Source organism: Octopus bimaculoides, unplaced genomic scaffold (assembly GCF_046866305.1).
Source record: "Octopus bimaculoides isolate indiv1 unplaced genomic scaffold, ASM4686630v1 contig112, whole genome shotgun sequence".
In the NCBI taxonomy this organism is placed as follows: domain Eukaryota; kingdom Metazoa; phylum Mollusca; class Cephalopoda; order Octopoda; family Octopodidae; genus Octopus; species Octopus bimaculoides.
The window spans coordinates 74,030-101,518 of record NW_028315362.1 but is presented as its reverse complement, the minus strand read 5'-3'; the positions used below and the strand labels follow the sequence as shown (position 1 = coordinate 101,518).

The 27,489-nt window shown below is 31.8% G+C and overlaps 2 long non-coding RNA genes across 5 annotated transcripts; one reads left to right on the top strand and one right to left on the bottom strand.

The window, feature by feature from the left end:
- Positions 1-1,610: 1,610 nt before the first annotated feature.
- On the top strand, positions 1,611-26,007 carry LOC149129208 (uncharacterized). 4 transcript variants are annotated; one of them, XR_016240263.1, is made up of 3 exons: positions 1,611-1,745; positions 21,703-21,870; positions 24,219-26,007. It is a non-coding gene; the product is annotated as an uncharacterized LOC149129208 (long non-coding RNA). The 4 variants fall into 4 exon arrangements; XR_016240262.1 differs by lacking the exon at positions 1,611-1,745 and adding an exon at positions 5,869-6,413; XR_016240261.1 differs by lacking the exon at positions 1,611-1,745 and adding an exon at positions 5,869-6,417.
- LOC149129209 (uncharacterized) lies at positions 5,537-9,337 on the bottom strand. The gene is made up of 2 exons (XR_016240266.1): positions 8,489-9,337; positions 5,537-5,874 (listed from the first exon to the last, which is right to left on the bottom strand). It is a non-coding gene; the product is annotated as an uncharacterized LOC149129209 (long non-coding RNA).
- Positions 26,008-27,489: the final 1,482 nt, after the last annotated feature.

Genomic DNA, 27,489 nt, shown 5'->3' with positions numbered 1-27,489 from the left:
GTTCTTTCTCTTCTTTTCCTCTTCTTTTCCTCTTGTGTGGAGCGAGTGAGTTCATCAGTGTTGCCAATCAAAAGTCTCAAATTCGTGTTCATCTCTCTCAGTTCCTTAAGAGTCTCTTCATTCCTTAAGAGTCTCTTTGTCTCAAGAAGATTAAGTTTGTCCAAAGACACCTGGAAAAGGTTTAGTTTTTGAAAGCATTATATTTCGGTTGCCTACTTCCATGAGAGTTACCTTGTCTGTTGGAATACATTTTTAGATTACTGGCGTGTACAATACATGCTCACACATGTATGTATGTGTATATATATATATATATATATATATATATATATAGGTAAGTGGTAGGTTTGCCTCGATCCTTCAGGGGTAATCTGAAGCATCCAAGCAACCAGGGGATGTTTAAATCCGGAGGCACTCCTGGGGATCACCTGTATGGGTACCGTCATGGGAAGAGGGCGTCCAGAGGCAGGTAATATGTTGCTTAAACTGTAGTTTATGCATTTACTTGGAGGACAATCAGTAAGTTGTCATAATAGTGTTTGGAGTGTGGATATGTGTATACATATGAGTACGTACATGCACATATATGTTTGTGTGTGTATGCCCATATACATGTTTGTGTGAGTGTGTATGTATGTAGACATTATGAACACAGGAGGTGTTTCTTTCTTTTTTTTATAAATCTCCTTTTACAAAACCACTACATTATAGGGATGTCAAAAAACCGACACCGGCCCCTAAGTGATGGCCTTGAAAAATTCTGTTTTAGTCGAATGAATCGAATCCAGCACTTATTTTGATCTGCTTTGCTGAACTGCTAGATTATAGGAGCATAAACACCAACACCAGTTATCAAGCAGTGATGGGAGACAGACACACAGACATGAGGAGACACACACACACATATATATATTCGATGGGCTTCTTTCAGTTTCCATCCACCAAAACCACTCACAAGGCTTTGGTCGGCTTGAGACTATAGCAGAAGACACTTGCTCAAGGTGGCACGCAGTGAGACTGAACCCAGAACCATGTGGTTGGGAAGCAAGCCTCTTACTACACATAATATATGACAAAGATGGTGGGATAGGCTGGAAGTATAAGGTAAGTGATGACGTATGAACGGTCAAGGGGCCTTGCAAGTAAGACAGACATGTGAGCAGAAGGACAACTAGTGCGTATGACTTTTGCTTTCGGGCTTTCGCTTGGGACAGACATGGTGACCCCGCAAGAGTTCAGGGAAATTGGCGTTAGGTTCTGGCCAGAGGTTAGGTCGGTGTATCCTAAGTGGACAGTATAAATGTTGCGAGAGGACCCATGTGACAGATGAACCAAGCTTTTTAGCCCATTTCACACACCTGCTTATACCCACTGATCCACTGACTTGTACGAGTTAAGGCAGCTGGTGTATATATATATATATACAAACATATATGCTGTGTGTAGCATCGTGTGAAAGAGGGAGGCTAGTATATATTATATAAAAAAAACTTTAAGGCGCTGCTCCAGCATGGGTGCAGTCTAATGAATGAAACAAGTAAAAGAAAGAAAGGAACATGAGAAAAAAAACCCCATACATTTCGTACGTATACCTGCGGCTAAAAACACGCAGCTAGCTTTACTGATTGAGTGTGACAAGGGACGGATTGATGTCTAGCAAGATATATTTAAACGAAGTCTATGAAAAGCATTCGACAATCCAGAATCGACCCACCCTCTCTGATCGAAGTAACCAAGTCTCGAAGGTAAATTCTTCCATTTATTGTGAGATGATGGGGGGTGGATTGGTTCGCAAAAGTTTTGCTTCGTCTCGACGTTTCCATGGAACCTTTGATTTCTTTGTAGGATGCCAAGAAGATTCCGTCCAGATTCTCTGTTGTCGGCTGAATTCCTGATTGTTGTTTCTAAGTTATTTGGGGATGTAAGGTCGGTGGAGTTGCCTCCCCTTGTCCGTCTCTGGTTTGTGTTCGATAAGCTTGGGTTCATTTCTGTGTATGTTTTTGCTTTATCTTCCTTCAGCAAGGGCTTATCCGATGCCTTTTCTACGATGAACTGTGTTTCGTAGTTAATAAACAAATTGCTTTGTCTTTGCCAGCCTTGTAGCGAGTTTGTTTCTTCAGCTTCACAAGTTGTTTGCCACAGTTTAAAGACACTTTCCAAGCGTTGACCATCTCAATGTTTCTTTAATTCGTTGTAGATTTCCTCATCTATGTTCTTCAATTTTTCTTCATTGCTCAGCGCTCTAAGCTTAAGCAGTTCTATTTCTGTCTTCATGTTTTCCAAGTGTTAGTTTCTCCCATAATTGTCTTTGTTGGTCCTGTTCGTTTGGAATACGTTTAATTTGGAGTTTATGAGGCAGAATTTAACCAGTGTTCATAAATTTCTGCCTTGTGCTTGTTTTTCATGATGTTCCAGAAAGTAACCTTTCTGGCTTTAAGTTTTTCATTCTATATGTGTATAATGCGGTTTTTAATTGATAGTGGAGGGGGATGGGCTTCTATCTTGTGTATCATCTTTAGGTGGATTTTCATTTAAGCAATTATTATGTGGTAAAGAATGAAGAGTGGTGCATAATTTGGACAAATGTTGATTGAGCTGTTGCAGGGATTGTTCTTTCTCTTCTTTTCCTCTTGTGTGGAGCGAGTGAGTTCATCAGTGTTGCTAATCAAAAGTCTCAAATTCGTGTTCATCTCTCTCAGTTCCTTAAGAGTCTCTTCGTCTCAAGAAGATTAAGTTTGTCCAAAGACACCTGGAAAAGGTTTAGTTTTTGAAAGCATTATATTTCGGTTGCCTACTTCCATGAGAGTTACCTTGTCTGTTGGAATACATTTTTAGATTACTGGCGTGTACAATACATGCTCACACATGTATGTATGTATGTATATATATATATATATATATATATATATATATCATCATCATCATCATCATCGTTTAACGTCTGCTTTCCATGCTAGCATGGGTTGGACGATTTGACTGAGGACTGGTGAAACCGGATGGCAACACCAGGCTCCAGCCTGATTTGGCAGAGTTTCTACAGCTGGATGCCCTTCCTAACGCCAACCACTCAGAGAGTGTAGTGGGTGCTTTTACGTGTCACCCGCACGAAAACGGCCACGCTCGAAATGGTGTCTTTTATGTGCCACCCGCACAAGCCAGTCCAGGGGCACTGGCAACGATCTCGCTCGAAAATCCTACAGGAGCCAGTCAGGCGGTACTGGCAACGGCCACGCTCAAAATGGTGCATCTCATGTGCCACCCGCACAAGAACCAGTCCAGGGGCACTGGCAACGATCTTACTTGGCTTGCCGGGTCTTCTCACGCACAGCCCATTTCCAAAGGTCTCGGTCCGTAGTCATCGCCTCGGTGAGGCCCAATGTACGAAGGTCTTGCCTCACCACCTCAGCCCAGGTCTTCCTGGGCCTACCTCTTCCACGGGTTCCCTCAACTGTTAGGGTGTGGCACTTTTTCACGCAGCTATCCTCCTCCATTCTCACCACATGTCCATACCAGCGCAATCGTCTCTCTTGCACGCCACAACTGATGCTTCTAATGTTCAGCTTTTCTCTCAAGATACTTACACTCTGACGGGTATTCACATTGACATTACACATCCAACGGAGCATACTGGCTTCATTCCTTGCGAGCTTACGTATGTCCTCAGCAGTTACAGCCCATGTTTCACTGCCATGTAGCATGGTTGTTCGTACGCATGCGTCATACAGTCTGCCTTTTACTCTGAGTGAGAGTCCCTTTGTCGCCAGCAGGGGTAAGAGCTCTCTAAACTTTGCCCAGGCTATTCTTATTCTAGCAGCTACACTTTCAGCGCACCCACCCCCACTACTAACTTGGTCGCCCAGATAGCGGAAGCTATCGACTACCTCTAGTTTTTCACCCTGGAATGAGATAGAAATTGTTTCCTGTTTGTTTGCAGTCTTTATTGCACCTGAACATCTGCCACAAACAAAAACTAACTTGCTAGTTAACCTGCCTTTGATGTTGCTGCACCTCTTATGTGTCCATAGCTTGCACCGGGTACATCTTATAGAGTTACTACCTACTCCTTTTCTACATACTGAGCAGGGCCATCTACCTGAAGGGGTTTGTGTTTTATCTACCTTCCTACTTATTAGGATTTTGGTTTTAGCTAGGTTGACTCTAAGGCCCTTCAATTCTAGACCTTGCTTCCACACCTGAAACTTCTCCTCTAGTTCTGATAGTGACTCCGCAATTAGGGCAAGGTCATCAGCATAGAGGAGCTCCCAGGGGCAACCTGTCTTGAACTCCTCTGTGATTGCCTGGAGGACTATGGTAAATAATAGGGGGCTGAGGACGGAACCTTGGTGGACCCCTACCTCTACCCGGAATTCATTGCTGTACTCATTTCCAACCCTCACCTTACTGGCAGCATCTCTGTACATGGCTCGCACAGCTCTCACTAACCATTCTTCTATCCCAAGTTTCCTCATTGACCACCAGATAAGGGATCGGGGGACCCTGTCAAAGGCTTTCTCCATGTCAACGAAAGCCAGGTACAGAGGTTTATCCTTAGCTAGGTATTTCTCTTGCAACTGTCTCACTAGAAATAAGGCATCAGTAGTGCTTTTACCTGGCACGAACCCAAACTGCATCTCATCTAAATTGATTCGCTCCCTAATTAGTTGGGCTATGACCCTCTCTGTAACTTTCATAACCTGATCTAACAGCTTGATGCCTCTGTAATTATTTGTATCTAAAGCGTCCCCTTTACCTTTGTAGCAGTTGACTATGATGCTGCTACACCAGTCATAGGGTATGACTCCTTCGTGTATCACCTGGTTCGTAATACGGGTGACTAGGCTATAGCCAACACTGCCAGATATTTTGAGCATCTCTGCAGTGATTCCTGATGGGCCGGGGGGGGGGGGGGTATACATTACATAAATGTGTATGTGCGTGTGTGTGTACAACATGTCCATATACGCATGCATATATACACAGACTGAGAGAAGAAGAAGAGGAGAAGGGGAGTTAGCTGCCTGCTTATATTTGTACTGATGATGTTATTGAAATTACAATAATTATTATTCTTATTAATCTCCCTTCCAACATTCTTGCCTCCTGTTTTCATTTCTTCCTTATTCCTCCTCTTCCTCCCCATCATACCACAACCTCTGACCCCTTGCTGCTTCTCCTTAACCATTTATAGACACGCTCGTGCACATAGACGTCATCTGCCAAATTTCTTTTCTGCTGTGGTGGCGGCAGTGCTGGTGTTGTCCTTTTCTCTCACTATCAGCTTAGTGTAATAATATTTTTCCTTCATAAATGGTAGCTGACCGCACCATACAGTAAGGTTTTAGCAAAGTTGTATTGGAATAATGGGGCTGGGGAGCGGGACATCTTTAAAAATGTGTGTGTGCATGCGTCTTTCTGTAAAAATATATACAAGTTGGGGGGGCCAAAGGTCATGTGCCAAGATTAAGACTCTAATATCTCTATTGCACATTTCAAAAACAACCCATTTATATTTAATTAGAAAGCAAAACAAATTAGCAAATGTCTGTAGCTTTTATTCTTCGTTGCATGATGAATATCAACTCCCTGTGACAATGTGTGCACAAATTTCTTTGGACTTTTTTTCTTTTTAAAGCCTCTTTCTGACAGAGACATCTCGGTGGTGAGGGGTCCACTTTGCTATGTGTTGGGCACACCGTATTGCATGAACTTCTCGAACAAATTGACCGGCCGTTGTATGCGATGTTGCTTTTTCTCACGATGCTTTTGGTTGGAGATGTCCACAACTGTTCTGTTCTGTTTTGTTGCACCATCGCAACCAGACTGAAAAACAAGTCCAATGTGCTCCGGAATTGTCAAAGACGTGTTTCAGTTTTTCTAAAATGGAGTGAAATAAAATAATAATAATAATGATTTCTTGTTACTCTTATCAAACTCATTGGGCCCCAGGTTAAGCTAAACTCTCCTTATTCTCCCCACCAAAGTGAGGGAGTTTGTGTGTGCTCAATGTTTTCCCATTAGATAGTCTGGTAGGTCTGTTGTCCCTTCATTTAGTTCCTTAGCCATCATAACTGCCCCCGTTTCTCTCTCTCTCTCTCTGCCTCTTCAGTATGTATGTGTTGGGGGAGTCTGTAATGTCGTCATGGTTACTGTTTTTTTTTTTTTCGTTTGTTTTTTCACCACCACAGCTTTACTATTAACAATATTTCAGTCGCATTTTTAAATCTGATAATTTCAGGGCAGGAAACTCATGATTGTCACCTCATCCCTCCCTCCCTATTTCTAATATATTTCTAAATTCTGTTGCTACAACTACTTTGACGACCACCACCACCACCCACAAGTACTGCTACTACTACTACTACTACTGTCATGTCTCTGAATCGGCAGAGCGTCAGACAAAAGGTGCTTTATGGGTAGGTAAGTCTGTTTCCCTTGCTAGCTTTGAATCTGTCAAAATACAGGATGGGCCCAAAGTCACACACTGAGACCCCCCTCTCCCCCATATTTCAAAAACAGCACTTTATGGTTAATTACAACACAAAACTAATTAGGAAATGTCAACATCCTGATTACAAGGGTTCGAAACATTCACCATTTGCAGATTTTTTTATTGTTTGTTGTACAAGGAACAGAATTTCCTGCAGAGATCTTTGCACAGGTAGGGGAGGGGGCAACCATTGGTATTTGTCCTGCACACTGCATGTTGCATGGACTCTTTGCACTAATCAGGCACAGGCTGTGTGGTAAAGAAGCTTGCTTTCCAACCACATGGTTCCTGGTTCAGTCCCACTGTGTGGCACTTTAAATAAGTGTCCACTAAGCCTCGGGCCAACCAAAGCCTTGCGAGTGGATTTGGTTGACAGAAACTGAAAGAAGCCCGTCGTGTGTATATATATATATATATATATGTGTGTATGTACATGTGAGTGTATCTGTCTGTCCCTGCCACCATTGTTTGATAGCCGATGGTGTGTTTACGTCCCCCGTAACTTAGCAGTTTGGCAAAAGAGATAGAATAAGTACTAGGCTTAGAAAAAATAATTCCTAGAGTCAATTTGTTCGACTGAGAGGCAGTGCTCCAGCATGGCTGCAGTCATGTGACTGAAACAAATAAAACAATAATCGACCAACAGTGTTTCAATGTTACACAAAATAATAATGATGATTAATAGTAGTATAAGATGTTATATTTTCGTGTGTGACTTTTGGCCCACCCTGTACCCAGAAATATGACCACCACCACAAAAAATAATAATTTTTTTTGCTATTGAAGTATCGAACGGGGTAGACAACTCTAGATATGTTTTGCTCTTATTTGACCTCCGTGAATTACAGCTTGTTTTTGCCAGATGGTAAGATGCATCTGTATACACACACATATACATACATGCTGCTGCATGCAGATAGAGAGATTTGTAAGCCTAATACTTATTCTCTTTTGCCGAAACCACTAAGTTACGGGGACGTAAACACACCAGCATCGATTGTCAAGCGATGGTGGGGGGACAAACACAGACACACAAACACACCTACATATTTTGAGGGAGGGGACTAGTCGATTATGTTGACCCCCTAGCGTTTTAATTACCCTAACCCTTATAGGTTGAAAGGAACAGTCGACATCGGCGGAATTTGAACTCAGAACGTAAAGACGGACTGAACACCGTTAAGCACTTTCTCCGGCGTGCTAACGATTCTGCCTTTAAAAATAATAATAATGTTCGTAATCCTTTCAATTATACGCATGGGCGGGGGTAGTTAATTACATTGACCCCTCAATGTTCGTCTTTTAATTAATAATCGGTCCCAGAAGGATCTTAGAAGCTAAAACACATTCGTCCAGCGAAATAAAGATTCTGATCGCAGAGAAACAAAGGGAAGTAACTCGGAGAAGCCAGAGTAAAATAGAGACGTTACAGATAGATGGCGCTGGTGTTTGTTGTTGGTTTGTCATAGCAATGGCGGTGAAGATGGCGGTAGGAACTCGTTAAAATTACTCTTTTCCTTGTTTCAGTCCTTTTGACTGCGTCCAAGCTGGAGCACCGCCTTTATAGTCGGTCAAATCGACCGCAGGACTTACTCTTTGTAAGTCTGGTACTTATTCTATCGGTCTCTTTTGCCGAAACCGCTAATTTACGTTGACGTAAACACACCAGCATCGGTTGTCAAGCGATGTTGGGAGGTGGGGACAAACAGACACACAAACATATACACACACATACATATATACAACGGGCTTCTTTCAGTTTCCGCCTACCAAATCCACTCCTTACGGTCTTTATTTCTTTCTCTGTCTTATTTCTTTGACCGGTTTCAGTCAGTATTTGTATCCGCCATCACTTGTTTACAACCCCAGGACCAGACATTTTATTTTCTTTTCGATAATTTATTAAGTTTGATTCGTTCGACGAAAACCGTTCACAGGGAACACGTCTGTGGAATGCACAGCCACTTAAACATTAATTTCACCGTGCCCCAGTCCACTTACCTGGCAAAAATCACTTACACCTGTAATTCAAAGGGACCGGCCTTGTCACATTGTATTTCTTTGTAAATTACGTGAAGAAGACGTGTCTGCGGAGTACTGAGCCACTTGCATGCTAATTTTCTGTTGATTGAATTGTAATCGATATGTCACTTTCGCTTCATACTGTTTTATTGACCTTGAAAAATAAAGCTGACAAATATATACACATACATTACTAGATTCATAATATATACACACAAGCACATACATTACTAGATTCATAATATATACACACAAGCACATACATTACTAGATTCATAATATATACATACAAGCACATACATTACTAGATTCATAATATATACACATACATACATTACTCGATTCATAATATATACACACACACACACACACACATTACTAGATTCATAATATATACACATACATACATTACTCGATTCATAATATATACACACACACATTACTCCATTCATAATACACACACACCTTACTAGACATATATTACGCTATTCATAATATATACACATACATTACTCGATTCATAACATATACACATACATTACTCGATTCATAATATATACACATACAAACATTACTTGATTCATAATATATACACACACATTACTCGATTCATAATATATACACATACATAGATCACTAGGTTCATAATATACACACATTACTACTTGATTCATAATATATACACATACATTACTAGACATTGTAGACACTAAATTATCATACTTAAATGTTGTAGAAACTAAATATATAGAATATAATCATATTTAGACATTGTAGACACTAAATTATCATACTTAAATGTTGTAGAGACTAAATATATAGAAAGTAATCATATCTAAACATTGTAGACACTAAATTATCATACTTAAATGTTGTAGAAACTAAATATATTGAATGTAATCATATTTAGACATTGTAGACACTAAATTATCATACTTAAATATTGTAGAAACTAAATATATAGAATGTAATCATATTTAAACATTGTAGACACTAAATTATCATACTTGAATGTTGTACAAACTAAATATATAGAATGTAATCATATTTAAACATTGTAGACACTAAATTATCATACTTGAATGTTGTACAAACTAAATATATAGAATGTAATCATATTTAAACATTGTAGACACTAAATTATCATACTTGAATGTTGTAGAAACTAAATATATAGAATGTAATCATATTTAGACATTGTAGACACTAAATTATCATACTTGAATGTTGTACAAACTAAATATATAGAATGTAATCATATTTAAACATTGTAGACACTAAATTATCATACTTGAATGTTGTGCAAACTAAATATATAGAATGTAAGCATATTTAAACATTGTAGACACTAAATTATCATACTTGAATGTTGTACAAACTAAATATATAGAATGTAATCATATTTAAACATTGTAGACACTAAATTATCATACTTGAATGTTGTACAAACTAAATATATAGAATGTAATCATATTTAAACATTGTAGACACTAAATTATCATACTTGAATGTTGTAGAAACTAAATATATAGAATGTAATCATATTTAAACATTGTAGACACTAAATTATCATACTTGAATGTTGTAGAAACTAAATATATAGAATGTAATCATATTTAAACATTGTAGACACTAAATTATCATACTTGAATGTTGTAGAAACTAAATATATAGAATGTAATCATATTTAAACATTGTAGACACTAAATTATCATACTTGAATGTTGTACAAACTAAATATATAGAATGTAATCATATTTAAACATTGTAGACACTAAATTATCATACTTGAATGTTGTACAAACTAAATATATAGAATGTAATCATATTTAAACATTGTAGACACTAAATTATCATACTTGAATGTTGTAGAAACTAAATATATAGAATGTAATCATATTTAAACATTGTAGACACTAAATTGTCATACTTGAATGTTGTAGAAACTAAATATATAGAATGTAATCATATTTAAACATTGTAGACACTAAATTATCATACTTGAATGTTGTAGAAACTAAATATATAGAATGTAATCATATTTAAACATTGTAGACACTAAATTATCATACTTGAATGTTGTAGAAACTAAATATATAGAATGTAATCATATTTAAACATTGTAGACACTAAATTATCATACTTGAATGTTGTACAAACTAAATATATAGAATGTAATCATATTTAAACATTGTAGACACTAAATTATCATACTTGAATGTTGTAGAAACTAAATATATAGAATGTAATCATATTTAAACATTGTAGACACTAAATTATCATACTTGAATGTTGTAGAAACTAAATATATAGAATGTAATCATATTTAAACATTGTAGACACTAAATTATCATACTTGAATGTTGTAGAAACTAAATATATAGAATGTAATCATATTTAAACATTGTAGACACTAAATTATCATACTTGAATGTTGTAGAAACTAAATATATAGAATGTAATCATATTTAAACATTGTAGACACTAAATTATCATACTTGAATGTTGTAGAAACTAAATATATAGAATGTAATCATATTTAAACATTGTAGACACTAAATTATCATACTTGAATGTTGTACAAACTAAATATATAGAATGTAATCATATTTAAACATTGTAGACACTAAATTATCATACTTGAATGTTGTAGAAACTAAATATATAGAATGTAATCATATTTAAACATTGTAGACACTAAATTATCATACTTGAATGTTGTAGAAACTAAATATATAGAATGTAATCATATTTAAACATTGTAGACACTAAATTATCATACTTGAATGTTGTAGAAACTAAATATATAGAATGTAATCATATTTAAACATTGTAGACACTAAATTGTCATACTTGAATGTTGTAGAAACTAAATATATAGAATGTAATCATATTTAAACATTGTAGACACTAAATTATCATACTTGAATGTTGTAGAAACTAAATATATAGAATGTAATCATATTTAAACATTGTAGACACTAAATTATCATACTTGAATGTTGTAGAAACTAAATATATAGAATGTAATCATATTTAAACATTGTAGACACTAAATTATCATACTTGAATGTTGTACAAACTAAATATATAGAATGTAATCATATTTAAACATTGTAGACACTAAATTATCATACTTGAATGTTGTACAAACTTAATATATAGAATGTAATCATATTTAAACATTGTAGACACTAAATTATCATACTTGAATGTTGTACAAACTAAATATATAGAATGTAATCATATTTAAACATTGTAGACACTAAATTATCATACTTGAATGTTGTACAAACTAAATATATAGAATGTAATCATATTTAAACATTGTAGACACTAAATTATCATACTTGAATGTTGTACAAACTAAATATATAGAATGTAATCATATTTAAACATTGTAGACACTAAATTATCATACTTGAATGTTGTAGAAACTAAATATATAGAATGTAATCATATTTAAACATTGTAGACACTAAATTATCATACTTGAATGTTGTAGAAACTAAATATATAGAATGTAATCATATTTAAACATTGTAGACACTAAATTATCATACTTGAATGTTGTACAAACTAAATATATAGAATGTAATCATATTTAAACATTGTAGACACTAAATTATCATACTTGAATGTTGTAGAAACTAAATATATAGAATGTAATCATATTTAAACATTGTAGACACTAAATTATCATACTTGAATGTTGTACAAACTAAATATATAGAATGTAATCATATTTAAACATTGTAGACACTAAATTATCATACTTGAATGTTGTACAAACTAAATATATAGAATGTAATCATATTTAAACATTGTAGACACTAAATTATCATACTTGAATGTTGTAGAAACTAAATATATAGAATGTAATCATATTTAAACATTGTAGACACTAAATTATCATACTTGAATGTTGTACAAACTAAATATATAGAATGTAATCATATTTAAACATTGTAGACACTAAATTATCATACTTGAATGTTGTAGAAACTAAATATATAGAATGTAATCATATTTAAACATTGTAGACACTAAATTATCATACTTGAATGTTGTACAAACTAAATATATAGAATGTAATCATATTTAAACATTGTAGACACTAAATTATCATACTTGAATGTTGTAGAAACTAAATATATAGAATGTAATCATATTTAAACATTGTAGACACTAAATTATCATACTTGAATGTTGTAGAAACTAAATATATAGAATGTAATCATATTTAAACATTGTAGACACTAAATTATCATACTTGAATGTTGTACAAACTAAATATATAGAATGTAATCATATTTAAACATTGTAGACACTAAATTATCATACTTGAATGTTGTAGAAACTAAATATATAGAATGTAATCATATTTAAACATTGTAGACACTAAATTATCATACTTGAATGTTGTACAAACTAAATATATAGAATGTAATCATATTTAAACATTGTAGACACTAAATTATCATACTTGAATGTTGTAGAAACTAAATATATAGAATGTAATCATATTTAAACATTGTAGACACTAAATTATCATACTTGAATGTTGTAGAAACTAAATATATAGAATGTAATCATATTTAAACATTGTAGACACTAAATTATCATACTTGAATGTTGTAGAAACTAAATATATAGAATGTAATCATATTTAAACATTGTAGACACTAAATTATCATACTTGAATGTTGTAGAAACTAAATATATAGAATGTAATCATATTTAAACATTGTAGACACTAAATTATCATACTTGAATGTTGTAGAAACTAAATATATAGAATGTAATCATATTTAAACATTGTAGACACTAAATTATCATACTTGAATGTTGTAGAAACTAATATATAGAATGTAATCATATTCAAACATTGTAGACACTAAATTATCATACTTGAATGTTGTAGAAACTAAATATATAGAATGTAATCATATTTAAACATTGTAGACACTAAATTATCATACTTGAATGTTGTAGAAACTAAATATATAGAATGTAATCATATTTAAACATTGTAGACACTAAATTATCATACTTGAATGTTGTAGAAACTAAATATATAGAATGTAATCATATTTAAACATTGTAGACACTAAATTATCATACTTGAATGTTGTAGAAACTAAATATATAGAATGTAATCATATTTAAACATTGTAGACACTAAATTATCATACTTGAATGTTGTAGAAACTAAATATATAGAATGTAATCATATTTAAACATTGTAGACACTAAATTATCATACTTGAATGTTGTACAAACTAAATATATAGAATGTAATCATATTTAAACATTGTAGACACTAAATTATCATACTTGAATGTTGTAGAAACTAAATATATAGAATGTAATCATATTTAAACATTGTAGACACTAAATTATCATACTTGAATGTTGTAGAAACTAAATATATAGAATGTAATCATATTTAAACATTGTAGACACTAAATTATCATACTTGAATGTTGTACAAACTTAATATATAGAATGTAATCATATTTAAACATTGTAGACACTAAATTATCATACTTGAATGTTGTAGAAACTAAATATATAGAATGTAATCATATTTAAACATTGTAGACACTAAATTATCATACTTGAATGTTGTACAAACTAAATATATAGAATGTAATCATATTTAAACATTGTAGACACTAAATTATCATACTTGAATGTTGTACAAACTAAATATATAGAATGTAATCATATTTAAACATTGTAGACACTAAATTATCATACTTGAATGTTGTACAAACTAAATATATAGAATGTAATCATATTTAAACATTGTAGACACTAAATTATCATACTTGAATGTTGTACAAACTAAATATATAGAATGTAATCATATTTAAACATTGTAGACACTAAATTATCATACTTAAATGTTGTAGAAACTAAATATATAGAATGTAATCATATTTAAACATTGTAGACACTAAATTATCATACTTGAGTGTTGTACAACCTAAATATATAGAATGTAATCATATTTAAAACATTGTAGACACTAAATTATCATACTTGAATGTTGTAGAAACTAAATATATAGAATGTAATCATATTTAAACATTGTAGACACTAAATTATCATACTTGAATGTTGTACAAACTAAATATATAGAATGTAATCATATTTAAACATTGTAGACACTAAATTATCATACTTGAATGTTGTAGAAACTAAATATATAGAATGTAATCATATTTAGACATTGTAGACACTAAATTATCATACTTGAATGTTGTAGAAACTAAATATATAGAATGTAATCATATTTAAACATTGTAGACACTAAATTATCATACTTGAATGTTGTAGAAACTAAATATATAGAATGTAATCATATTTAAACATTGTAGACACTAAATTATCATACTTGAATGTTGTAGAAACTAAATATATAGAATGTAATCATATTTAAACATTGTAGACACTAAATTATCATACTTGAATGTTGTACAAACTAAATATATAGAATGTAATCATATTTAAACATTGTAGACACTAAATTATCATACTTGAATGTTGTAGAAACTAAATATATAGAATGTAATCATATTTAAACATTGTAGACACTAAATTATCATACTTGAATGTTGTACAAACTAAATATATAGAATGTAATCATATTTAAACATTGTAGACACTAAATTATCATACTTGAATGTTGTAGAAACTAAATATATAGAATGTAATCATATTTAAACATTGTAGACACTAAATTATCATACTTGAATGTTGTACAAACTAAATATATAGAATGTAATCATATTTAAACATTGTAGACACTAAATTATCATACTTGAATGTTGTAGAAACTAAATATATAGAATGTAATCATATTTATACATTGTAGACACTAAATTATCATACTTGAATGTTGTACAAACTAAATATATAGAATGTAATCATATTTAAACATTGTAGACACTAAATTATCATACTTGAATGTTGTACAAACTAAATATATAGAATGTAATCATATTTAAACATTGTAGACACTAAATTATCATACTTGAATGTTGTACAAACTAAATATATAGAATGTAATCATATTTAAACATTGTAGACACTAAATTATCATACTTGAATGTTGTACAAACTAAATATATAGAATGTAATCATATTTAAACATTGTAGACACTAAATTATCATACTTGAATGTTGTACAAACTAAATATATAGAATGTAATCATATTTAAACATTGTAGACACTAAATTATCATACTTGAATGTTGTAGAAACTAAATATATAGAATGTAATCATATTTAAACATTGTAGACACTAAATTATCATACTTGAATGTTGTAGAAACTAAATATATAGAATGTAATCATATTTAAACATTGTAGACACTAAATTATCATACTTGAATGTTGTAGAAACTAAATATATAGAATGTAATCATATTTAAACATTGTAGACACTAAATTATCATACTTGAATGTTGTAGAAACTAAATATATAGAATGTAATCATATTTAAACATTGTAGACACTAAATTATCATACTTGAATGTTGTAGAAACTAAATATATAGAATGTAATCATATTTAAACATTGTAGACACTAAATTATCATACTTGAATGTTGTACAAACTAAATATATAGAATGTAATCATATTTAAACATTGTAGACACTAAATTATCATACTTGAATGTTGTACAAACTAAATATATAGAATGTAATCATATTTAAACATTGTAGACACTAAATTATCATACTTGAATGTTGTACAAACTAAATATATAGAATGTAATCATATTTAAACATTGTAGACACTAAATTATCATACTTGAATGTTGTACAAACTAAATATATAGAATGTAATCATATTTAAACATTGTAGACACTAAATTATCATACTTGAATGTTGTACAAACTAAATATATAGAATGTAATCATATTTAAACATTGTAGACACTAAATTATCATACTTGAATGTTGTACAAACTAAATATATAGAATGTAATCATATTTAAACATTGTAGACACTAAATTATCATACTTAAATGTTGTAGAAACTAAATATATAGAATGTAATCATATTTAAACATTGTAGACACTAAATTATCATACTTGAGTGTTGTACAACCTAAATATATAGAATGTAATCATATTTAAACATTGTAGACACTAAATTATCATACTTGAATGTTGTAGAAACTAAATATATAGAATGTAATCATATTTAAACATTGTAGACACTAAATTATCATACTTGAATGTTGTACAAACTAAATATATAGAATGTAATCATATTTAAACATTGTAGACACTAAATTATCATACTTGAATGTTGTAGAAACTAAATATATAGAATGTAATCATATTTAGACATTGTAGACACTAAATTATCATACTTGAATGTTGTAGAAACTAAATATATAGAATGTAATCATATTTAAAACATTGTAGACACTAAATTATCATACTTGAATGTTGTAGAAACTAAATATATAGAATGTAATCATATTTAAACATTGTAGACACTAAATTATCATACTTGAATGTTGTAGAAACTAAATATATAGAATGTAATCATATTTAAACATTGTAGACACTAAATTATCATACTTGAATGTTGTACAAACTAAATATATAGAATGTAATCATATTTAAACATTGTAGACACTAAATTATCATACTTGAATGTTGTAGAAACTAAATATATAGAATGTAATCATATTTAAACATTGTAGACACTAAATTATCATACTTGAATGTTGTACAAACTAAATATATAGAATGTAATCATATTTAAACATTGTAGACACTAAATTATCATACTTGAATGTTGTAGAAACTAAATATATAGAATGTAATCATATTTAAACATTGTAGACACTAAATTATCATACTTGAATGTTGTACAAACTAAATATATAGAATGTAATCATATTTAAACATTGTAGACACTAAATTATCATACTTGAATGTTGTAGAAACTAAATATATAGAATGTAATCATATTTATACATTGTAGACACTAAATTATCATACTTGAATGTTGTAGAAACTAAATATATAGAATGTAATCATATTTAAACATTGTAGACACTAAATTATCATACTTGAATGTTGTACAAACTAAATATATAGAATGTAATCATATTTAAACATTGTAGACACTAAATTATCATACTTGAATGTTGTACAAACTAAATATATAGAATGTAATCATATTTAAACATTGTAGACACTAAATTATCATACTTGAATGTTGTACAAACTAAATATATAGAATGTAATCATATTTAAACATTGTAGACACTAAATTATCATACTTGAGTGTTGTAGAAACTAAATATATAGAATGTAATCATATTTAAACATTGTAGACACTAAATTATCATACTTGAATGTTGTAGAAACTAAATATATAGAATGTAATCATATTTAAACATTGTAGACACTAAATTATCATACTTGAATGTTGTAGAAACTAAATATATAGAATGTAATCATATTTAAACATTGTAGACACTAAATTATCATACTTGAATGTTGTAGAAACTAAATATATAGAATGTAATCATATTTAAACATTGTAGACACTAAATTATCATACTTGAATGTTGTACAAACTTAATATATAGAATGTAATCATATTTAAACATTGTAGACACTAAATTATCATACTTGAATGTTGTAGAAACTAAATATATAGAATGTAATCATATTTAAACATTGTAGACACTAAATTATCATACTTGAATGTTGTACAAACTAAATATATAGAATGTAATCATATTTAAACATTGTAGACACTAAATTATCATACTTGAATGTTGTAGAAACTAAATATATAGAATGTAATCATATTTAAACATTGTAGACACTAAATTATCATACTTGAATGTTGTAGAAACTAAATATATAGAATGTAATCATATTTAAACATTGTAGACACTAAATTATCATACTTGAATGTTGTACAAACTAAATATATAGAATGTAATCATATTTAAACATTGTAGACACTAAATTATCATACTTGAATGTTGTAGAAACTAAATATATAGAATGTAATCATATTTAAACATTGTAGACACTAAATTATCATACTTGAATGTTGTAGAAACTAAATATATAGAATGTAATCATATTTAAACATTGTAGACACTAAATTATCATACTTGAATGTTGTACAAACTAAATATATAGAATGTAATCATATTTAAACATTGTAGACACTAAATTATCATACTTGAATGTTGTAGAAACTAAATATATAGAATGTAATCATATTTAAACATTGTAGACACTAAATTATCATACTTGAATGTTGTAGAAACTAAATATATAGAATGTAATCATATTTAAACATTGTAGACACTAAATTATCATACTTGAATGTTGTACAAACTAAATATATAGAATGTAATCATATTTAAACATTGTAGACACTAAATTATCATACTTGAATGTTGTACAAACTAAATATATAGAATGTAATCATATTTAAACATTGTAGACACTAAATTATCATACTTGAATGTTGTAGAAACTAAATATATAGAATGTAATCATATTTAAACATTGTAGACACTAAATTATCATACTTGAATGTTGTACAAACTAAATATATAGAATGTAATCATATTTAAACATTGTAGACACTAAATTATCATACTTGAATGTTGTACAAACTAAATATATAGAATGTAATCATATTTAAACATTGTAGACACTAAATTATCATACTTGAATGTTGTAGAAACTAAATATATAGAATGTAATCATATTTAAACATTGTAGACACTAAATTATCATACTTGAATGTTGTAGAAACTAAATATATAGAATGTAATCATATTTAAACATTGTAGACACTAAATTATCATACTTGAATGTTGTAGAAACTAAATATATAGAATGTAATCATATTTAAACATTGTAGACACTAAATTATCATACTTGAATGTTGTACAAACTAAATATATAGAATGTAATCATATTTAAACATTGTAGACACTAAATTATCATACTTGAATGTTGTACAAACTAAATATATAGAATGTAATCATATTTAAACATTGTAGACACTAAATTATCATACTTGAATGTTGTAGAAACTAAATATATAGAATGTAATCATATTTAAACATTGTAAACACTAAATTATCATACTTGAATGTTGTAGAAACTAAATATATAGAATGTAATCATATTTAAACATTGTAGACACTAAATTATCATACTTGAATGTTGTACAAACTAAATATATAGAATGTAATCATATTTAAACATTGTAGACACTAAATTATCATACTTAAATGTTGTACAAACTAAATATATAGAATGTAATCATATTTAAACATTGTAGACACTAAATTATCATACTTGAATGTTGTAGAAACTAAATATATAGAATGTAATCATATTTAAACATTGTAGACACTAAATTATCATACTTGAATGTTGTAGAAACTAAATATATAGAATGTAATCATATTTAAACATTGTAGACACTAAATTATCATACTTGAATGTTGTAGAAACTAAATATATAGAATGTAATCATATTTAAACATTGTAGACACTAAATTATCATACTTGAATGTTGTAGAAACTAAATATATAGAATGTAATCATATTTAAACATTGTAGACACTAAATTACCATACTTGAATGTTGTAGAAACTAAATATATAGAATGTAATCATATTTAAACATTGTAGACACTAAATTATCATACTTGAATGTTGTAGAAACTAAATATATAGAATGTAATCATATTTAAACATTGTAGACACTAAATTATCATACTTGAATGTTGTAGAAACTAAATATATAGAATGTAATCATATTTAAACATTGTAGACACTAAATTATCATACTTGAACGTTGTACAAACTAAATATATAGAATGTAATCATATTTAAACATTGTAGACACTAAATTATCATACTTGAATGTTGTAGAAACTAAATATATAGAATGTAATCATATTTAAACATTGTAGACACTAAATTATCATACTTGAATGTTGTAGAAACTAAATATATAGAATGTAATCATATTTAAACATTGTAGACACTAAATTATCATACTTGAATGTTGTAGAAACTAAATATATAGAATGTAATCATATTTAAACATTGTAGACACTAAATTATCATGCTTGAATGTTGTACAAACTAAATATATAGAATGTAATCATATTTAAACATTGTAGACACTAAATTATCATGCTTGAATGTTGTACAAACTAAATATATAGAATGTAATCATATTTAAACATTGTAGACACTAAATTATCATACTTGAATGTTGTACAAACTAAATATATAGAATGTAATCATATTTAAACATTGTAGACACTAAATTATCATACTTGAATGTTGTAGAAACTAAATATATAGAATGTAATCATATTTAAACATTGTAGACACTAAATTATCATACTTGAATGTTGTAGAAACTAAATATATAGAAAGTAATCATATCTAAACATTGTAGACACTAAATTATCATACTTGAATGTTGTAGAAACTAAATTATCATACTTAAATGTTGTATATATATATATATATATCATATAGGAGTGGCTGTGTGGTAAGAAGCTTGCTTTCCAACCTCATGCTTCCAGGTTCAGTCCCACTGCATGGCACCTTGGGCATGAGTCTTCTGCTATAGCCTTAAGCCGACCAAAGCCTTTGTGAGTGGATTTGGTTGATGGAAACTGAATGAAGCCTGTTGTGTATGTATGTATGTATGTATGTATATATATATATATATATATATATATATATATATATATATATATATATATGCGTGTCTGTTTGTCCCTCCACCATCGCTTGACAACCGATGCTGGTGTGTTTGCATCCCCGTAACTTAGCGTTTCGGCAAAAGAGACTGATAGAACAAGTACTAGGCTTACAAAGAATAAGTCCTGGGGTCGCTTCGTTCAACTAAAGGTGCTGCTCCAGCAGGGCCACAGTCTAATGAACCAAAACAAATAAAAGATAATATGGTCACAATGAATTGTCTTATGATGAATTTCTCTTCTGGCAAATTTTTCCAGACAGGGGAAGGGAGACATATTAGGGTCTCCCCTGCTGTCCCTTATTCCCACCACCACCTGTCACTTTTATTTATTTGTAAAAAGTACTTTTTGGGGTTTTTTTTTTTTTTTGCTTCTCATTTTTCTTTTCAGTTTCAGTAAAGGAGTCGCCCCACTCCTTGATGGGTTGTCTCCTCAGTCGTCATCATCATCATCAGATGAAGAATCGTTTCCATTGGAAGTAAACCCCATTGGGGCCAGAGGAGAAAAATGAACCTCGTCCCCCCAGAATACGATGAAATACAACATGACAATCAAATGGTAAGTCAAAAATTTATTGAGAAAAAAATTGTTTGAAAAAAAAATGGATATAATTGTAAATAGACAATAAACGATGAAATTAATTGTAAAGACATAACCACCCTGCAGTGGGGCCAGGGTGGACGTCTCATCCTCATTTGTATAAATTCATTTCATATGTTATATGTCCCCACATACTTTGTTTGTCCCCTCTTTGTGGCCCCTTGTGGTTAATAAAAAAGCACAGTGCATTCTGTCAACACCCCAAATGTAAAATTCTTCCCTGAAGACAGAGGCTGGTGTTACCCAATGATGGAATCAAGTTACAATCATTATTTTGGACCACCAAGCCCCTCCTCCACAAACAACTGCTGGATTCTCAAAGCTCTTAGTCAACCCCTTTAATTCCTGATACCATTTATATTCTGTGTAAGTCGGACCTTTTTATCTGCATACATGTGTATATTTTTTGTATACCAACATGTCTAACTTGCTTCTCCTTACATTTACTCCTCTTCCTGCTCAAGTTGAAATCTCTTGAACACTATGAAGTGTATTCTATGTTGAGACTACCTGTCTCTAATCTATAAACTACATACATATGTATAGGTGCAGGAGTGGCTGTGTGGTACTTAGCCTGCTGACCAACCACATGGTCCTGGGTTCAGTCCCACTGCATGCCACCTTGGGCAAGTGTCTTCTACTATAGCCCTCGGCCAACCAAAGCCTGGTGAGTGGATTTGGTTGACGGACACTGAAAAAAGCCTGTGGAGTTTGTATGTGTATATATATATATATATATATATATATATATATATATATATTTTTTTTTTATTTTAGTTGAAGAGCGTAGGCTCGAAACGTCAAAGTCTTTCTCTATTGCCGAGCGTTTATCCTGCATTTGAGAATAAAATTATTTCCTTATTTGTATCTTATATAGATTTTGAATTTCTTCCTGTAATAATAATATTGTATATGTCTTGAAATGTTTGCCTTGCCTTAATGTTTAGTGTCCGGTTTAAAAGTTATGTATCCGATGCATTGGAAATCTGCAATGAGTCCATAAATACCGTCCCGGCTATAACCCCTGGAGCCCTAGTAATCCGTTACAGTACTTATCTAGTGTACCTAATCATTTAAATCACCTGTAAACTAAACCCCCATACTTTTTGTGAATCACCATCATCGTCGTTTAACGTCCGCTTTCCATGCTAGCATGGGTTGGACGATTTGACTGAGGACTGGTGAAACCAGATGGCTACACCAGGCTCCATATCTTCGAAACGTCTAGTTAGAATAGAGGCAGCTGACGAAGGAATAATTCCAAGTGGCTTTCTGTTTTCTTATGTGTTCGTTCCGTTGTCTGTAGTTCATTGTTCTAACGTCCTGTACCCTGATATGCATCTCTATACACATGTAAATGTGAGTATGTACATATATGTGTGTATACATGCATATATATCCTTTGTATTATTATATATATATATGTAAAATACAAAAAAGGGACAAGAACGCAAAACATCCAGAGAGATGATACAAAGAAATCAAGGATGGGTCATTCGGAGTTTTCTTTCCTCAGTCGAGTTCCAGATTCTCTTTGCATCTGTGTTTGTCCTCCGCCACCACTTCACAGCCGGTGTTGGTGTGTTTATGGCCCCATCACTTAGTGGTTTGGCAGAAGAAAACTGATAGAATAAGAACTGAACTTTAAAAATAAAACACTGCCAGGTTTGACTTGAATGGTTCAACCTTTGAATGTGGTGCTCCAGCATGGCTGCAGCCAAGCATTTTGTCCAGGGTGCTAGAAATGTTGCCAGGTCACTGAACTGAGGCCAAATGGTGAAGATTACTGTAATTATAATTAACGGAAACATTTTAATTAATTTAAAGTACACAGTGATGAAACAGAAAGATTCATTTCATTAATTAATTGTATTCTTTAATTAATTATTGTTATTTCACCCCAGGTCAGTCCTGATCCAGGCAGACCTACGATTAAACATGTTCCAGTCGTGACCACCCCACCTTATATTCAGGCATAGTGTATCTAGAACTACATTATCTAATGTACAGCGTAGCAGTTAGTATTAGTGGCTGTAGTCGTTCTTTAGCCCCAGGTCACTCCTGATCCAGTCAGACGTTCCAGTTGTGACCATCCCATCTTTTACTCACACACAACCTATAATAATAATATTGTTACTCATTAAATTATTTAATGTTTGTTTAAATCTTAATTAAGGAAATTACTGAACATATATTTTAATTAAATCAATTAAGAGTAATTAGCCGAAAGTAAGACTGCAATTCCACGAACAGGCATCTCCGGACACTTAGAAATCTATATTTCTTTTATCTTTCACTTGTTTTAGGCACGAGCCCGTGGCCATGCTGGAGTACCACCTTGAAGAATTCTACAACCAAATGAATCAACCTCAGGAATTTTTTCTTTTAATCTTACATCATTTGACAGAAACCATTATGGGGTCAGTTGGCCCCATAATAGGTCTGTGCGGTCATCTGACAGGGACAGTTTCTTTAATTAATTTATACGAATTGTATGCATGTTTGTAATGGTTAGATGGGGGTGGGGAGCGCTAGGAATGTGGCTTGTGGGGGTAGAACGCCTAAAATGTTGGACTAGTTGGTTACATGGACTCCAGTGGTCAACTGGCACCTATTTTATCGACCCCCGAAAGAACGAGAGGCCTCTGGAAATTGAACTCGAAACATAAAGACAAACGAACGGCTGCCAAACATTTCGCCCACACGTGCTAACGACTCAGCCAGCTCCCTTTGCTTGTTTCACTCATTTGACTGCGGCCATGCTGGAGCACCGCCTTTATAGTCGAGTAAACCGACCCCAGGACTTATTCTTTGTAAGCCTAATACTTATTCTCTTTTGCCGAAACCACTAAGTTACGGGGACGTAAACACACCAGCATCGATTGTCAAGCGATGGTGGGGGGACAAACACAGACACACAAACACACCTACATATTTTGAGGGAGGGGACTAGTCGATTATGTTGACCCCCTAGCGTTTTAATTACCCTAACCCTTATAGGTTGAAAGGAACAGTCGACATCGGCGGAATTTGAACTCAGAACGTAAAGACGGACTGAACACCGTTAAGCACTTTCTCCGGCGTGCTAACGATTCTGCCTTTAAAAATAATAATAATGTTCGTAATCCTTTCAATTATACGCATGGGCGGGGGTAGTTAATTACATTGACCCCTCAATGTTCGTCTTTTAATTAATAATCGGTCCCAGAAGGATCTTAGAAGCTAAAACACATTCGTCCAGCGAAATAAAGATTCTGATCGCAGAGAAACAAAGGGAAGTAACTCGGAGAAGCCAGAGTAAAATAGAGACGTTACAGATAGATGGCGCTGGTGTTTGTTGTTGGTTTGTCATAGCAATGGCGGTGAAGATGGCGGTAGGAACTCGTTAAAATTACTCTTTTCCTTGTTTCAGTCCTTTTGACTGCGTCCAAGCTGGAGCACCGCCTTTATAGTCGGTCAAATCGACCGCAGGACTTACTCTTTGTAAGCCTGGTACTTATTCTATCGGTCTCTTTTGCCGAAACCGCTAATTTACGTTGACGTAAACACACCAGCATCGGTTGTCAAGCGATGTTGGGAGGTGGGGACAAACAGACACACAAACATATACACACACATACATATATACAACGGGCTTCTTTCAGTTTCCGCCTACCAAATCCACTCCTTACGGTCTTTATTTCTTTCTCTGTCTTATTTCTTTGACCGGTTTCAGTCAGTATTTGTATCCGCCATCACTTGTTTACAACCCCAGGACCAGACATTTTATTTTCTTTTCGATAATTTATTAAGTTTGATTCGTTCGACGAAAACCGTTCACAGGGAACACGTCTGTGGAATACACAGCCACTTAAACATTAATTTCACCGTGCCCCAGTCCACTTACCTGGCAAAAATCACTTACACCTGTAATTCAAAGGGACCGGCCTTGTCACATTGTATTTCTTTGTAAATTACGTGAAGAAGACGTGTCTGCGGAGTACTGAGCCACTTGCATGCTAATTTTCTGTTGATTGAATTGTAATCGATATGTCACTTTCGCTTCATACTGTTTTATTGACCTTGAAAAATAAAGCTGACAAATATATACACATACATTAATAGATTCATAATATATACACACAAGCACATACATTACTAGATTCATAATATATACACATACATACATTACTCGATTCATAATATATACACACACACATTACTCCATTCATAATACACTACTAGATTCATAATATATACACACACACTCTCACTACTAGATTTATAATATATACACACAAGCATATACATTACTCGATTCATAATATATACACACACACACACACATTACTCAATTCATAATATATACACATACATTACTAGGTTCATAATATACATACATTACTCGATTCATAATATATACACACACACATTACTTGATTCATAATATATACACACATTATTCGATTCATAATATATACACATACATTACTAGATTCATAATATATACATACATAACTCGATTCATAATATATGCACACACGTTACTCGATTCATAATATGTACACACACCTTACTAGATTCATAATATATACACACACATAGATCACTAGGTTCATAATATATACACACACACATTACTCGATTCATAATATATACACATATATTACGCTATTCATAATATATACACATACATTACTCGATTCATAATATATACACATACATAGATCACTAGGTTCATAATATACACACATTACTACTTGATTCATAATATATACACATACATTACTAGACATTGTAGACACTAAATTATCATACTTAAATGTTGTAGAAACTTGAAAAATAAAGCTGACAAAGCCAGGATTCGAAATCACAACGTAGATATAGTTTTATTTTATTTATCTCTTGACCACCAAACAGAATGGAAATTGCAGAGAGTTACCTCCCTTGAAACCAACGCGACAAGATCCAATTGTCCCCTAAGCGAAGCATTTCCAAAATGTAATATTTATTTAATTATCTTAATTAAAAATATTATTTAATTACCTGGAAATAAAAATAAAAATAATAAAAAATGTGTAGGAAACCCGGTGTCTTTCCGATAACCAGAAAATCGAAAAATACGGGAGGAGTATGTTTAAAAAACAAAAAAAACGACGCCATTATAAGGCCCCCCCCCCTTAAAAATTTTTCCGGGTTTTGACACTTTAGCGACATCAAATCTCGAAAATCTTCTGGAGAAAATCTGGGGATCCGATGTCGCTAAAGTGTCAAAACTTAGAAAATTTTGACACTTTAGCGACATCGGATCCCCAGATTTTCTCCAGAAGATTTTCGAGATTTGATGTCGCTAAAGTGTCAAAACCCGGAAAAATTTTTAAGGGGGGGGCCTTATAATGGCGTCGTTTTTTTTGTTTTTAGCTACTCCTCACCTATTGGTTATACTATAAACATTATCGATTTGACATTATTACCTTCCGCGCGTCCCACGATGGGATTTTCTGGATTAAGACTTGTTTTCTTCTTCCTGTTGCAGTGGATTCTTCTTCTTTGCATAATTTTTGTGGTTTTTATTTTATTTATTCAACAAAAAACATC